Source organism: Dendrobates tinctorius, unplaced genomic scaffold (genome assembly GCF_039654945.1).
Source record: "Dendrobates tinctorius isolate UK_male_01 unplaced genomic scaffold, ASM3965494v1 ptg000028l, whole genome shotgun sequence".
In the NCBI taxonomy this organism is placed as follows: domain Eukaryota; kingdom Metazoa; phylum Chordata; class Amphibia; order Anura; family Dendrobatidae; genus Dendrobates; species Dendrobates tinctorius.
In genome coordinates, this window is record NW_027361696.1 from 17,434,038 (window position 1) to 17,451,078 (window position 17,041).

Here is a 17,041-nt window from a genome sequence, read left to right on the forward strand (position 1 = left end):
TTTCTGTCTATTGTCAAATGAGATCCATATTTAGCAGCCTTTCTGCTTCAGCTCTCCTGACAAACTATAAAACAAGCATAAGGCCTCTTTCACACATCAGTATTTTTGATCAGTATTTCATCAGTATTTGTATGCCAAAACCAAGAATGTCTCCAAAATAAAGAACAGGAGTCAGTCTTTCAATTATATTTTTTTCTCGGTAAGTTCCATTCCTGGCTTTGGCATACAAACACTGATGCAAAATACTGACCAAATACTGACGTGTGAATGAGCCTTAACAGAGATTTATTTTAAGGCAGAAATGATAATGAACAATAAATGTGCACACTCACAAGAAAGGAGCAGTTCCTATAGTACTGGAGTAGCACTCAGGCACAGGAACTGTTCAATTAGGCTAGTTTCACATTAGCGTTTACAGCCGCAGCGTCGGGCTGCGCACGGCCACCGCTAAGCCCCGCCCCCTGCCATGCCTCCGCCGGTAGCTCCGCCTACGGACACATGACGCTGCATGCGCCCCCTATCTTTAGCACTGGGGACGCAGGCCGTGCGCAGTATGCGTTTGGTGGCGCATGCGTCCTTTTGAAGCTGCGCCGACCAGCGCCAAACGCAACACGTTGCAATTTGGTGCGCTCGGCGCAGCGTCAAAAGGACGCATGCGCCGCCAAACGCATACTGCGCACGGGCTGCATCTCCAGTGCTAAAGATAGGGGACACAGGACTCATGCAGCGTCATGCGTCCGTAGGCGGAGCTAGCGGCGGAGGCGAGGCAGGGACGGGGCTTAGCGGCGGCCGTGCGCAGCCCGACGCTGCGGCCGTAAATGCTAATGTGAAACTAGCCTTAAAAAGAGTGGACAGAAGTTCGGGTGTCATCACACAGGGACTATAAAGCTGCAGTTCTACAGAATTTTACAACAAAGTACCGTATATACTTGAGTATAAGCCGAGGCATCTAATTTTGCCATGAAAAACTGGATAAACTTATTGACTCGAGTATAAGCCGGGTATGAATTGTCCCCTCATCCCTATCCTGGAATGCATGGCTCCCCCATTCCTGTTATTGCTTGAATGACTCCTTATCCTCTATCCTTGTATGTATGGCTGCTTATCACCTATTCTTGTATGCATGGTTCCTATAAAAAAACAAACAAAAAAATCCTACTTACATTGCCTGCATGCCTTCGCTGCATCTCATTCCGGTTCCAGTAGCTTTCCCTGTCGAGCGATCACGTAGCCCTACTCATTAAGATAATGAACATTCACTCCACGCCTATGGGAGTGGAGAGGTGTGAATATTCATTACCTTAATGAGCGGGGCCATGTGATCGCTCGGCCGGAAGACCTACTGGCGCTGAAATGAATGAGATGCAGCGATGGCGCGCAGGAAGGTAAGTAGGATGTGTGCTGGAAGACGGCGGCTGCAGCTGTCACTGTGCTCTATTATAGAGAAATGAATATTCATTTCTCTTTAGCAGCGGCACAGGCTTTAAGGTACCGTTACACTAAGCGAGGCACCAGCGATCCCGACAACGATACGACCTGGTAAGGATCGCTGGTACGTCGCCAAATGGTCGCTAGTAAGCTGTCAAACAGACAGATCTACTCAACGATGCAGCAACGATACGGCGATCCGTATAACGACCTCGGCGGTCGTTGGGACCTTGTCACACAGCAGCTTTTTTGATGACTCACGCCTGAGTTCTGAGTCGCCAACGAGGTCGCTCAAACACAAAAATGCATGCTGGCCAGTGGGACACCAGTGATCAAATGGCACAGGACATTCGAGCACGATCAGCGAGATCGTAGCGGGGGCCCGGTCGCCGCTATGTGTCACACGTAGCGAGATCGCTTGCGAGGTCACTGTTGCAGCACAAAATCTGTGACGTTTCAGCGATCTCGCTATGTGAGATGGGGCCTTTAGCCACAGCCTCCGGCTCCTGCCTCTGTGAGCCACTGCTCCCCCTCCCCCGGCTTTCTGGGACAACTCACTGAATGTGATGAAAAACTCGGCTTATACACGAGTATATACGATAAATATAATTTTTCAAAATGTCATCCTCATCGAGTCAAATTATGTAGCAGATAGCTTATGGGTAGAGTTGAAAGAATTTGTTCAGATTCGGTTGCCAAATCTGAATTTGCCATATTCGTTTCATATGGGTACCCTATTTGTGCTGAATGTATGTTTGATGATCGGTTCCGAACATATTCGGTAATTTCTACTCCCATTGACTCTAATAACGTTCAGCTGTGTTGGATGAATATTGCAAAAACAATAATAGCTGTCAATCGTATTTGGAGCTGAATCTGAACAACTCGCTCAACTCTAGTTATGGGTTTGTTGTAGATTTTTTCCAGCTAGTTCAACGGGGAAGACAAAAGCTTCACAGGTCACATGCAATGCAACAGTATTGTAGGGGGTCAGATTGTATTGAGACTGACAAGGCCAAGAAGGAAGCACAGTTTATGTGAATATACGGTTATTTTTTAAAATCTATCTAAACTGACAAATTCGCAAGATGAGCAATATTTTCTTGCAAACTTGGATAGTAATACTTTGCAATCAATGCCTGAAGTCTGTAACACATGACCATAAATGGCATATGAGTAATTACAATGTACAAAGTTATTTTAATGGACAGTACAGAGATCTTTTTAAAGATCCCATTACATCTAGGCCAGCAATGATGACAAATGGGTATCTTTATGGTATGGACTGCCACATGATACTGTAATGGTTGATTCACTAAGAAAGTTCAAAAAGGGCCTGTATATCTTTCTAAACAAATATAATATCATGGGTACTAGATTCTGTGATAGAATATTGATCCAGGGAAGTAGACTGATTACTATATGTGGTTTCAGGGGAAATAGCATCTGCCTAATGGGCTTTTGCCTTTCTCTAGATCAACATGTTAGGTTAGAGATTGAAAATGATGGACTTGTGTCATCTTTCAACCTTAAAACTATGATACTAAATACTGGATTTCCTTTTTTGACGTAAGATTTCTTGACAGACCTTTACTGCAGCTATCTTGTGTTGATGTGAGGTTTTGTGGTGTTCTTGCTCTTAGAAAGGCCCCATTTAGACATCCGTGATTTTTCTAGTTAATAAAAACATAGACAATTATTCTTCAGTGTATTGGATCTGAGTTTTATCAGTGTTTGAGTAAGTGCACACAAACAGTCTCCTGGGCAGTACTGCACTGCATGTGCTCTGGTGCTGTCTGTCTAGTACCGTCTAACGGGCAGTCCAGTGCAGCATGTTCTCTGGTTCTGTTACTGTCTCCTGGGCAGTCCCGCACTGCATGTGCTCTGGTGCTGTCTGGTACGGCCTCCCGGTCAGTCCTGCACTGCATGTCCTCTAGTACCGTCTCCTGGGCAATCCAGCGCTGTATATCCTCTGTATCTGTCTGGTATTGTCTCTTGGGAAGTCCTGCACTGCATGTGCTCTGGTGCTGTCTGGTACGGCCTCCCCAGCAGTCCAGCACTGCATGTCCTCTCTTAGGCTACTTTCACACATCCGGTGTGATTGTTCCGGCGGCTTGTAAAACATTTAAAGGAGCCGCAGCGGGAGCAAGCGAGAGAGGCAGCACCGGGGAAGCCGGTATGTACGGAGGAGAGAGAGGCAGCACCGGGGAAGCCGGTAAAGGAGCCGCAGCGGAAGCAAGCGAGAGAGGCAGCACCGGGGAAGCCGGTATGTACGGAGGAGAGAGAGGCAGCACCGGGGAAGCCGGTAAAGGAGCCGCAGCGGAAGCAAGCGAGAGAGGCAGCACCGGGGAAGCCAGCACTGGGGAAGCCGGTATGTACGGGGTTAAAACTCACAGTGCCCGCGCTTGCGCTGTTGAAAAAGCCGGTCCGGCGCTGCAAAAAAATGTTGCAGCCAACATTTTTAGCTGACGCCGGAGGTTTGCCGTTTCCGGCAAAAACCGGAGGTGCCGTATGTCCATCTGGCACGATGCGGCGATCATTACATACTATGTGCCAAAACCGGATCCAATTCCGGATCCGGTTTTCACACTTTTCGCCGCATTGTGCCGGATTAAAAAAAACCGGATATGTGAAAGAGGCCTTACTGTCTGGTACCGTCTCCTGGGCAGTCCTGCACTGCATGTTCTCTGGTACCACCCCTCGGGTCCCCGACAGTCTGTTATTCTTCTGTGGGTAAGGGTCGGCATGTGACTGCTGTGGCCAGTGATTGGCTGCAGCGGTTACAGTTACAGGTGAGTACAACCAGAGACAAACATGGTATTTACCACTTTGAAGCAGAAAATACAGCAGACACCTTGATTAAATTAACTGGTTTTGGAACTGCTAACACCCCGACTGCAATTTGTTTGAAAAAAATAAATAAAAAGCTTGCCTTCATGTCCATCAATGACGTGACCACTGCATCCCATCTGTGACCTCAGAGGTCAGGTAACTGATGGACAGCGTCGCTATTTGTCCTATAGGTGGCGCCGACGTATCAGAGGAAAGTTTAGGGTCATTAAATTGACCAAGAAAACACATTTAATTTACCTCAGATAATGTATTTTATGACAAAACCAAAAATCTCAGTGAGCTGTGAAGTAGTTCATAATCACTATACATACTTCTGAGTTTAGTTATAGATAATTATGTGAATCACCGACCTTCACAACGGCGAAGAGGACGCTCCTCCGCGGCACCGGACCACTCACAGCGCCACCTAGAGGTAAACGGAGCAGAAACGGCGGGAAGGGTTCCCTGTGCGGCTATTGAGTGCTGCGTGTCACGTGATCGCGCCTTGCGGCACCAGCCGGCTGTCCTGTTGCCTGCGCTCATCAGTTGTGATCGGTGTCGACTGGCACTGTCCCACAATCCTCCGCGGCAAGAGAGGTGGAAAAATCCGGGAGTCGTGAGGTCTGAGAGATTCCCACTATGGAGGTGAGAGGGACAGTGAATGGTTACCGGGTGTCAGATTGTACCCCACATAGCCTCCTGTACAGACCTGTACCCAAAATATCACCATGTACCCCAAAAAGCCTGTCCTGTACCCCAAAATATCTGCCTGCCATCATTCTGTATCCCAGTGTCAGCATCATTATCCCGTACCCCGAGTGTCAGTGTCATCCCGTACCCCAAGTGTCAGCGTCATTATCCCGCGCCCCGAGTGTCAGCGTCATTATCCCGCGCCCCGAGTGTCAGCGTCATTATCCCGCGCCCCGAGTGTCAGCGTCATTATCCCGCGCCCCGAGTGTCAGGGTCATTATCCCGCGCCCCGAGTGTCAGGGTCATTATCCCGCGCCCCGAGTGTCAGCGTCATTATCCCGCGCCCCGAGTGTCAGCGTCATTATCCCGCGCCCCGAGTGTCAGCGTCATTATCCCGCGCCCCGAGTGTCAGCGTCATTATCCCGCGCCCCGAGTGTCAGCGTCATTATCCCGCGCCCCGAGTGTCAGCGTCATTATCCCGCGCCCCGAGTGTCAGCGTCATTATCCCGCGCCCCGAGTGTCAGCGTCATTATCCCGCGCCCCGAGTGTCAGCGTCATTATCCCGCGCCCCGAGTGTCAGCGTCATTATCCCGCGCCCCGAGTGTCATATACCTGTAACCCGATTATCATTATCCCTCCCCTTGAGTGTCAGCGTAATTGTCTTGAACCCCGTGCATCATTATCCCGCCCATGAGTGTCAGCATTATTGGCCTATCCAAAGTTAGTGTACATGTAGACAGATGGGCATTACTGTATGGGCTGTACCGATGGAGGATGCCCGTGTCACTGGTTTATCTCCTGTTGGTCACACTTGGACACATTATGATGATGCATCTTCTATAGAATGGGATAACGGAGGAGTGACACGATAAGTGTTAGGCTATGTACCCACGTAGTTTTTAGGTGCTGCGGATTTCTCCCCGCAGATTTAGTAAAATCCGCAGGTCAAAATCCTGCAGATTAGCCTGTGGTTTAGCCCTGCGGTTTCACATCTCACAATGGATAAGGTGTGAAACCGCAGCGGAATCCGCACAAAGAATTGACGTGCTGCGGATTGTAACCCGCAGCAAATCTGCGCGGAAAAATCCGCAGCATGTGCACTGCGTTTTCCAGTTTACCATTGAAAAAAATGGTACTGTACAACGCAGCAGAAACTGCTGCGGACCCACAGGGCCAAAACCGCTGCAGATCCGCAGCAGAATCCGCACTGTGTGCACATAGCCTTCGGCCAAATAAAACATTGCATAACACTAGTGTTAATCTATGGGGCAGATCACATCTGCGATTATTTTCTCATGCCGAATCGGCATGCGAGAACAGTCGCAGCAAGCTGCACCCAGACTTGGCCAAGTCTCGGCTCACTCCCACCCATATAAGTGTGTGGGTGCGAGTGACACAACGCACAGCACTCAGATATCATCAGAGTGAGGTGTGATATACGCCGACGTTGACAGCAGAGGAGATGGAGAAATTAGTTTCTCCGCCTCCTCCGCAGCTGCGCTACGATCCTCTCTGTTCGAGAGGCTCGGAGCACAGACGCATGACACTCGGTTCACGCTCGCAGCAGAGCAGGAGCCGAGGGTCATTAGCATATCGCATCCAATGCTCTCGCTTCAGCAGTCATACAATAGTGTGACTCCAGCCTTACGTATCATGTTCTGCACTGGTGTAATGGCAGCTCAGCTTTTCACATGGCAGGTTTCCTTTAGTGGATGTGATCGGCACACGCTCAGAGTGAATAATGTTGTGTATTTATAAAATCAGTCTTCTGTGAATTTGCCCCGAGTGTCTGTTTCCAGTGTTCAGGCCTCAGACGACGTCCTACTGTTCCACTGAAGATGGGGATGTGAAAGCTGCACAATGTACCGACATCTCGTTTATTAGCATCCCGCTCCTTCATCTTCCTATACGGTTCTCACCATGATCTCTGATTGTAATAAATGCAATGTAAAAACCCCAAAGATCAGCACTGAGACATACATTATGTCAACAATTACCATTAGTGGCATAAAAGCAGAGATGGTATGGATATTACAGCAGAATAGGCTCCTGCACGCTCCGATTCGGGAATACCAAATAACTGACTTATCACAATGCCACTGTTGACTATAACTCGTATTGGCTTTCCCTTTTTTTTTATGAAAAAATGTGGCCGCTAGAGGCTGCTACATCCTCCAGTGTCACCCAGTGTGTTAAAGTTAAAAAAGTGCAAGTTAAAATAGTTTGAAGGGGAAATTATATTTTCAATCAGATAACTCGGGAGTGGGGGATCCTCCATGAACCGGAGGTAAGACTGACATTATAAAGTGTCCCCGAGTGCCAGTCTGTACCCCAAATATCAGTCTGTACGGCTCTGTGCTCCAAATATTAGCCAGTACGGCTCTGTACCCCAAAAATCAGCCTGTACACAGCTGGAGGATGCTAGATCAATGTCGTCTGGCCCACACTCACGGGCTCCGTTTGGATTTCAATATTGTTTAAATATAGTTGGACACTTTTAGGCCATGTGCACATGATGCGGATTTTACCACGCAGAAACGCTGCATATCCGCATTATAATGTACAGTAGCATGTTAGTCAATAGAAAAAAAAATATGCAGCATGCCACTTCTTTTGTGCGTTTTCCACCTGCTTCATTCTCCAAATCCGCAGGGGAAAACCACACAAAAACCGCAAGAAAAAAGGAAGAAATCCGCAGGAAAAATGCAGGTCATTTGACCTGCGGATTTCTTCAATTCTGCGCGGAAAAATCCGCAGGGCTAAAAAGTACGTCTGCACTTAGCCTTAGGATCTGTCCAGGATCCAAGGACACATCTGCATGGGAAGAACGCAGCCATCATGAGTGCTAAGCCGATAATATGTGTTCCGTTTTCTCTAGTCTTCCCATTGTTTTGTAGGAGCCTCTGACCAATGTGTAATATGTCAGAATATTTTGCGCCACCTGCACCTTTTTAAGCATGTGTACAGGTACATTTTCCAATGCTAGAAAACACCAGAAGAATGTGTAAATTGTCGGATTGGCGTGCAGTTTATTGCACACATTTTTATGCATGTTGCAACACAAATGCATTTGTTCCAGGGCTTTTTTTAACCCCATAACGACCACTGATACGCCTTTTAACGGCAGCAGTTAAGGGTACTTAAACCACAGTGCTGTGAATTCACGGCGCTGTGGAAAAAGTCTATAGCGCCCTCCAGAGTCGGAATTTCTCCGGGGTCTCGGCTGCCGGGGGGGTAGCCGAGAACCCAGAGAACATGATTTGGGTCGGTTTTTACCGACTCCGGTGTTGCGAACGCCGTTATTAAAGGTATAACGGCGACCGCAAAAAAAAGTTTGATTTGTCATTTAATGTGATCGCACATCAAAGGAGAGAGAAATAGGGTCTCCGATCCCCACCCTTGTCCCTCCCAGTGACCCTTGGTCTTCCTGCTTCCCCCCACAGCCGCCAGCGTCTTCTTCCGGTAAGAAAATGGCAGGCGCATATGCAGTGCACCCGCCAAGATCTGCCGGCTGGCACCTGGCAACAATAGGGATATTTTTCCGATTGGTTCATTTTGGTCACTGTGATAGACCTCATCACAGTGATCAAAATAAAAAAAATAGTAAATAACCCCCCCCCCCTTTATCACCCCCTTAGGGAACAATAATAACATACAGAAAATGTATTTATTTCCATTCTTCCATTAGGGTAAGAGTTGGGCTAAAGTGGGTTTGGCTAAAGTTAGGGTTAGGGCTAAAGTTAGGGTTGGGATTAGGGTTAGAGTTGACATTAGGGTTGGGATTAGAGTTAGGGGTGTGTTAGGGTTAGGTTTGTGGTTAGGGTTGGGATTAGGGTTAGGGGTGTGTTGAGTTTAGGGTTGTGGTTAGGGTTGAGATTATGGTTAGGGGTGTGTTGGGGTTAGGGTTGAAGTTAGAATTGGGGGGGTTTCCACTGTTTAGGTATATAAGGGGGTCTCCAAATGCGACATGGCGACCCCATTGATTCCAGCCAATTTTGCGTTCAAAAATTCAAACAGTACTCCCTCTCTTCTGAGCTCTGCCGTGCACCCAAACAGTGGTTTACCCCCACATATGGGGCATCAGCGTACTCAGGACAAATTGTGCAACAACTTTGGTGGTCTAATTACTCTTGTTACCCTTAAGAAAATAAAAAATTGTGGGCTAAAAAATCATTTTTGTGGAAAAAAAATTATTATTTTAGATAAGATCCTTGGGGGGGGGGGGTCTAGTTTCCAAATTGTGGTCACTTTTGCGGGGTTTCTACTGTTTAGGCACATGAGGGGCTCTCCAAACGCGACATGGCATCCGATCTCAATTCTGGCCAATTCTGCATTGAAAAAGTCAAACGGCGCTCCTTCCCTTTTGAGCTCTACCGTGCACCCAAACAGTGGTTTACCCCCAAATATGGGGTATCAGTGTATTCAGGAGAAATTGCACAACAAATTTTGTGGTTCATTTCTTCTTTTTACACTTGTGAATATAAGTAAAAAAAATTGATTCTGAAGTAAAATGTTTGTAAAAAAAAGTCAAATGTTAATTTTTTCCTTACACATTGCTTCAGTTCCCGTGAAGCACATAAAGGGTTAATAAACTTTTTGAATGTGGTTTTGAGCACCTTGATGGGTGCCGTTTTTAGAATTGTGTCACTTTGGGGTATTTTCTGTCATGTACACCCCTCAAAGTGACTTTAAATGTCAGGTTGTCCCTAAAAAAAAAATGGTTTTAGAAATTTTGTTGTAAAAATGAGAAATCGCTGGTCAAATTTTAACCCTTATAACTTACAAACAAAAAAAAAATTTGTTTCTAAAATTGTGCTGATGTAAAGTAGACATGTGGGAAATGTTATTTATTAAGTATTTTGTGTGGCATATCTCTCTGATTTAAGGGCATAAAATTAAAAGTTTGAAAATTGCAAAATTTAAAATTTTTTGCCATATTTCCGTTTTTTCATAAATAAACATAAGTCATATCGAAGAAATGTTACCACTAACAGGAAGTACAATATGTCACGAAAAAACAGAATTAGCGGGATTCATTAAAGCGTTCCAGAGTTATTTCAATTGACAGTGGTCAGATGTGTAAAAATTGGCCTTTTCATTAAGCTGCAAATTGGCTCTGTCACTAAGGGGTTAAGACAGCTGTTACTTGTCTAAAATATGCAACTTTCTTAAGACTTCTGTGTAGGAATGCAATCATATATATGTCGTATGTCATGCCAAAAGATTAACCACGCTCCCTATCTTGTCATTTCAATCTTTGACACATATACTAAAAATTATTTTTACTTACTACATTGATATGTTGCAATTTTTTGCAAACGTTATATTAAATGTCCCCCAAATTGTTACTTTTGTGCATGTTAGAGACCTAGTTGTACTCAATTATTTTAAACATTTTTAATAAATCCTCAAGAATCACTTTAAATAATTGCTCATTTTGATTAGAGGAGCCTTGTTGATTAGTCGTGGCCATGAATTTATTAAATAATTTTGACCAAGCGACAAAACTGACAGTCAGACCACGAGCCATCGGCAGCAAATGTGATTTTTACAGATAAGAGAACTCATCTTGATAAACCTTCCAGCTTTGGAGACGAGCGCTCCTCAATCACTGTCATTTCTTTTGTTTTGTTTTATTCATCCGCTTTGCTTTTTTTTATATTGTTATTTTTTTTCCCTTTAGCCCATTTTATCTCACTTGGCGGATAGAGGAGGGAAAGTTTAATCTCTGGACAGTTTTCTTTTCTTTTCTTAATGTGTTTTTCTGCAGGAGGTGGGGGGCAACAGAAGCACGTATCTGCTTCGCTTGTGTATTTTAAAGGCGGCGGACAAAAATCAAAATATTTGAAAATGTATTTCATGGTAATTATGATAGATTTTATGGCTGGGTGGCAGTACTCAAAGGCAGACTGAATGCCTTAATTTGTATAGAAATTGTAATCATTTGTTCATTTCAAGGTGAAAATTGCATTTTTTAATTTAAATTGTATCCTGCCTGATAGTCTATTATGCAGTGAAATTGTCTGCATGTATCAATGGCTCTGTGTGGCTTCATGCTTGTTACAGACTCACTTATTCCCCGTTCACTTTGTACACAGCCTCTTCATTTGCACAGAAATGGGGTGGGCTTATTCCGAGGGGGTGGCTGCGGACATTTTTCTCTCCTTAGTATGTTTTCCCTGTGATGTTTAGGTGTGTAAGATTTTTTTTCTTTGTTTTGGCATTGATTTGTGCAAAAAGGGAATTTTTCATGGAATTAACCAATGCTATCTCCAGAATCTCAATCATTCAGAGCATTCTAGGTATGGATTAACTCTGTCCGATCTGGAAGCATAAGTCTGAAGCCTGAAAAGTTGCATTCGTAACAAAACTTTTTTTTTAAATTATTTTCTTATTATTAACTTAAAGCAAAAGGGATAACTTGCATGTGATTTGGAGTGCTGGGACGGGGCTATTCTGAATGGAACGGAGGTGACATGCTCCATGTGACTGATGGGAATAGTAGTCCCATAGACAATGAATGGAGCAGAGCCACGGATGCGCACACCCGCTCCATTCAGGACAGCGTTCTCAGGATTTTCAGACCCCCCCCCCCCCCAGTGAGCAGCAATTTATGCCCTTTACAGTGGATAGGGGATAACTTGATTTTTTGATAATAACCCTTTAAGTTCATATATTGGGGCTGTGGTGAAATCTGCGACTAGGAGGAGTTAATTAGAGTATTCAGTCACGCGTTCACTCTGTCGCTTCATTCGTTATCTACGTGGTGATAATGATGGTCGGTGGGCGTCCACACCAATCTAATAATCACCACCTAGCCAGTGAACATGTGATCGTTATTTATTTTTTTTACTCTGATACCCTTTCAATGATTTTATGTGACTTGTTGATTTTGTTTCTTGACGTGCGTTTCCGTTCTTGGATTCTAGAAGTTAATAATCTATTCATAGCAAACAGTTGTAAAAATCTGTTCCAAAATTATGGGACTTATAAAAAGTGTTCCGTAAAGGATGAGTAACGACTGCTGCATGCAATGGAGCTTCTATTGGGTGGCCTCTTGATTTTTTTGGGGGGATTCTTAATCTAGTGTGCCATTTAGATCAGGGATAAGGCTGCATGGGTGGGAGACCCCAGTTTTTTTTTTCTAGAATGAAAAATCCTCTGCATTGTGCCTTGTGGGGAACAGTGAGGTCCGAGTAACCCAACCTGTAAGCTGAAACATTGAGCCCATCTATAACAGGGCCTATGGCCTCCTCTCCCCACCTAAAGGTTGACAGTAGATGGAGGGGTCACTACTTGCTGCAACTTATTATTTCTTTTTAGAAGACTTTATTATGAGCAGTAAGTCTGAACCACACAATTTATTCTTTAAATTGCTTCACAGAACTGCAGAAATGTGAATACAGCCTAATATAAGAGAATTCCATCTATGAGACCTGGGCTACTTGGTGATTTTTGCCATGATACAGGTTGCGTGGCCAGAGATCGCTTTATGCACCTAATACATTGCAGCTTAAGGGTCTGTGCACACGTTGCGGATTCTGCTGCGGATCCGGCCCTGCGGATCAGCAGCAGATTACCTTTAAAGTCAATGGAAAACGAAAAACGCAGTGCACATGCTGCAGATTTTTCCGTGCGGATTAGCTTCGGATTGAAATCCGCAGCATGTCAATTGTTCGTGCGGAATCCGCAGCAGTTTGACACCTGTTCCATTATAGAAATCACCAGGTGTCAAAACGCAGGGGAAATCCGCACTAAATCCGCAGGTTAAACGCAGATCGTTTTACCTGTGGAATTAGCCAAATCCGCAGCAGAATCCGCAACGTGTGCACATACCCTAAGGGCTGGGCTCGTGCATGCAACTATTTTTCTCAGATGTGGTTTTCACGGATAGCACTCATACTCATGATATTCTGTGGGGCTGTGCACATGTCCAATTTTTTCTTTTTGTCCTCGGGCCATGAAATTTGTGAAAAAAGTCAGAAACATGTCAGATTTTGACCATAGTGTCGGATCAAAATCACCAAAGCAACTTTATGGGTCTGTGAAAAAAAAGAAAATCGAACCGCACTTGTATGATAACCAAGTGGAGTCCAATTTTCACAGACTGACACAATGGAGAAGATGGATAAACTTTTTTTTTTTTTCTCTCCACTCTGACCAAAATGTGATCAGAATAATCAGACTTTTTTTGTCGGATAAGGAGAAAACGGTCGTGTGACCTTACGCTAATGCAGAAAAATGGGAGCACATTGCGACCGAAATGGGCGGAAAAAGTCTGAACCAGTTGGATTGTTTGCGACTTGCTGGTTCCTGGTACTGAAGGATTCACAATGCACTACATTGATTTGCATTAGGCTGTGATGTAGCAGTGGTATAGAGCAAATTTTGGGTGCACAATCTGTTTTGTGGCCAAAGTTGCCCTGTAACCCCAGCCTTAATGCAAACGTATGAGATTGCTCATAGACACCAGGTGTAAACCCATCAATACTCAGCATTATTCAGGGTTCCTGGCGAAATGAGCAAGAAACCTGCCTCTCGCCTTGACAAACCGTTCTGTATCCACGATCGAATGCATTTTGATACGAAATTGTTTCGGCTATATTACCTGCCACCCCCCATGCTCTATCCCTTTAAGACCGAGCACAGCTGTGATCCCTCTCTGCTTTTGGAGAGGATGCAAAATTAAGTTATGTGCAGCTTGGGAGCTGGAGCCAGATGCATCAGGAAACAGGCTTGTTATGTATTCATGAGCTATGAGGCGGATAAATAAAAGGATTCATTACTGAGCGGAGTGTTACTAATGATAGATACCTGGTGCCGCACACCTCCGAAAATCAAATGCGTCACAGTCAGATAGAAAATACATTCTCTTTATCATGAATTCTCAGCTCAGTAGGAAGCTTCCCCTCCCTGCCCCCATCTAATTCTGTATTTACCAAAGTGACATTTACAGTTCCATTGCTATTATGTCCTACCAGGGCCTCTGTACCTCCTGTCATGACCTTACCATTAGCTGCAAATTGGAAGCGGGTCAGCCTAGTGGGGAGAGTGTGATGGAGGCTCGGCGGATGTTGTGCAGAAGTCTAATATGTGAATTGTACATATGAGAGGCGGCGAATTCGGGCAACCATTTACTATGCACATGGAGATGTGCAGCATTGGATAGGCTGGAGACGACAGCTCATCATATCATGAAATATTCTGCGCATTTCTAACTTTAAAAAACGATCCTGAGCTAAACCTTCTCTCACAGCTGCAGGTTTGGTGCAGAGTTGTCTGTACTAGACAATCCCCTAGGACTTCAAAAGCTTGGACTTAAGTCTGAAGAATCTTAGGTTCCCTCGAGATCTGCATTGTGGTTTCTGTCTTATACACCGACTATTAGCACAAATGTGAACAGAGCCTTAGGCTGTGTGCACAAGATGCAGATTCGCAGCGGATTTTACCGCGCAGAAACGTTGCATATCCGCATTGTGATGTACAGTAGCCTTAAAATCAATGAAAAAAAACCCGCTGTGCAGACGCTGCGGATTTTTCCGCGGTACAAAATCTGCAGCATGTCACTTGTTTTGTGCGGTTTTCCATCTCCCCTGTCTCCAAATCCGCAGGGGGGAGTCCGCAGTGGGAAACCACACAAAAACCGCATGGAAACCTCAGGAAAAATGGAAAAAATCCACAGGAAAAATGCAGGTCACTTGACCTGCGGATTTCTTCCATTCTGCGCGGAAAAATCCGCAGGGCTAAAAACTCCGTCTGCACTCAGCCTTATACCCACATTGTAGCCAACACTGACTTGTTTACGTCATAGATCATTGCCTAGACTGGATGCAGTTGTAGCAAAACATCAGTTGTGAGGGATGTTAGGCTGTAGTGGACTTTAGCTTTTGGAAGCAAATAACAATATTTGCATTCTGTGACAGTATGCAGAGATAGAACCGAAGAAACCACTTTAGTCTACTGATGACTGCGTTGTGAGCAATCTGGATGTTCACTGCAAATGTTCAGTTAAGGCCCCGTTACTCGTTGATATTGTGAACGATATCGTTGCAACGTCACCAGTTTGGTGTGACACAATCAACGATCAGTTGGCTGATCATTAATAGTTGCCTAATGGTCTGGGCCATAAATCTATCGTTGGTCTCCCGCTGGGCAGCACACATCGCTGCGTTTGACAGCGAGAGACCAACGATCAGCGAGCTCCCAGCGCCATACAGCAGACGCTGGGAGCTGGTATCCAGGGTAAACAGCGGGTAACTAAGCGCCGCGCGGAGCTTAGTTACCTGCTGTTTACCCTGGATATCAGCGTGCTTGCTGGTTCTGATCGCTGGTGAGTCTGCCTATGTGACAGCTCACCAGCGATCAGCTAACTATGTCCCAGCAATCCCATCCACATCAGATCGTTGGTGGGATCGCTGGGACATTGAAGTGTGTGATGGGGCCTTTAGACTAAGTGCCCATATTGCAGAAATGCTGCGGAAATCTACGCAGCATTTCCGCAACTCCCTGCCGCGAGTAAAACGCATGCGGAATTTGCATGCGTTTTGCAAGCGTTTTTAGCTTGCAGAATGCTTGCGCTTTTCCAAGTGATTTGAAGCATCGCTCGGAAAAGTGATTTACAGGTTGGTCACACTTGTCAAGCATATTGCTTGACAAGTGTGACCAACTTTTTACTATTGATGCTGCCTATGCAGCATCAAGAGTAAAAGATATAATGTTAAAAATAATAATAAAAAAATCGGGATATACTTACCCTCCGTCAGCCCCCGGCGCCGTCCCGCCCTTCATTGGCGCTGCCGGCAACTTCCATTCCCATTGCAACAATGACCTCTGATGACGTAGCATCAAGCGAGACCGCTACGTCATCAGAGGTCATTCACGCAATCAGGGGTGGATTAAGGGTAGCCAGGGCCCGGGGCAGTTCAGACTCTGTGGGCCCCCCTCGTCACGTGACGGGGGTCACGAATCGTAGAGCCACACTCTACATAGAGAATAATGGGGCCTCCAGCACCGACCTCCACCCGCAGAGCCACACTCTACATAGAGAATAATGGAGCCTCCAGCACCGACCTCCACCCGCAGAGCCGCACTCCACATAGAGAATAATGGAGCCTCCAGCACCGACCTCCACCCGCAGAGCCACACTCTACATAGAGAATAATGGAGCCTCCAGCACCGACCTCCACCCGCAGAGCCGCACTCCACATAGAGAATAATGGGGCCTCCAGCACCGACCTCCACCCGCACTCCACATAGAGAATAATGGGGCCTCCAGCACCGACCTCCACCCGCACTCCACATAGAGAATAATGGAGCCTCCAGCACCGACCTCCACCCGCACTCCACATAGAGAATAATGGGGCCTCCAGCACCGACCTCCACCCGCACTCCACATAGAGAATAATGGAGCCTCCAGCACCGAGCTCCACCCGCAGAGCCGCACTCCACATAGAGAATAATGGGGCCTCCGGCACCGACCTCCACCCGCAGAGCCGCACTCCACATAGAGAATAATGGGGCCTCCAGCACCTACCTCCACCCGCAGAGCCGCACTCCACATACATGGCTGCTCTCAGTGCTCTGTGCTGTGCGCACAGGACCTGTGATGAGGTCACAGGAGGGGAGGAGTCAGGGGTCACATGATCGCAGGCCCTGACACCTTCCCTCCTGTGATCTCATCACAAGCCTTTGCATGCTACCAGCAGCATCAGCGTTCACGCTACTTGTAGATGCTGCTGGTAGCAGAGCACATAATGCCGCCCCCACGGTCACTCACTTTTAGGTGGGGAGAAGATGGAGTGCCATTGCAGCAGCCAGCAGGAATGTGGTGGGGGCCCCCTTAGAAGCTCTTGTGGTGGGGGCCCCGGGGCTGAAGCCCCGCCTGCCCTGCCTATAATCTGGCCCTGCACGGTGGCGGATTATAATGGGGCAATTTACTGGCCTGGGCTGTGGGCCCCTTAACCCCACTGGGCCCGGGGCAACTGCCCAAATTGACCTCATTATAATCCGCCACTGCACGCAATGCATCCCTGGGAACGGAAGATGCTGGCAGCGTGGCTGAGAGGCGGGAGGACTCCGGGGGCCTTCAGAA

General features: G+C 46.3%; 1 long non-coding RNA gene across 1 annotated transcript in view; it reads right to left on the reverse strand.

The window, feature by feature from the left end:
• The window catches only part of LOC141085146 (uncharacterized), a 169,947-nt gene extending 165,104 nt beyond the window's left edge, over nt 1-4,843 (reverse strand). Inside the window, exon 1 of the long non-coding RNA XR_012231221.1 lies at nt 4,632-4,843. This is a non-coding gene — a long non-coding RNA (uncharacterized lncRNA). The remainder of the gene's footprint in view (nt 1-4,631) is intronic.
• Between the last annotated feature and the right edge of the window lie 12,198 nt (nt 4,844-17,041).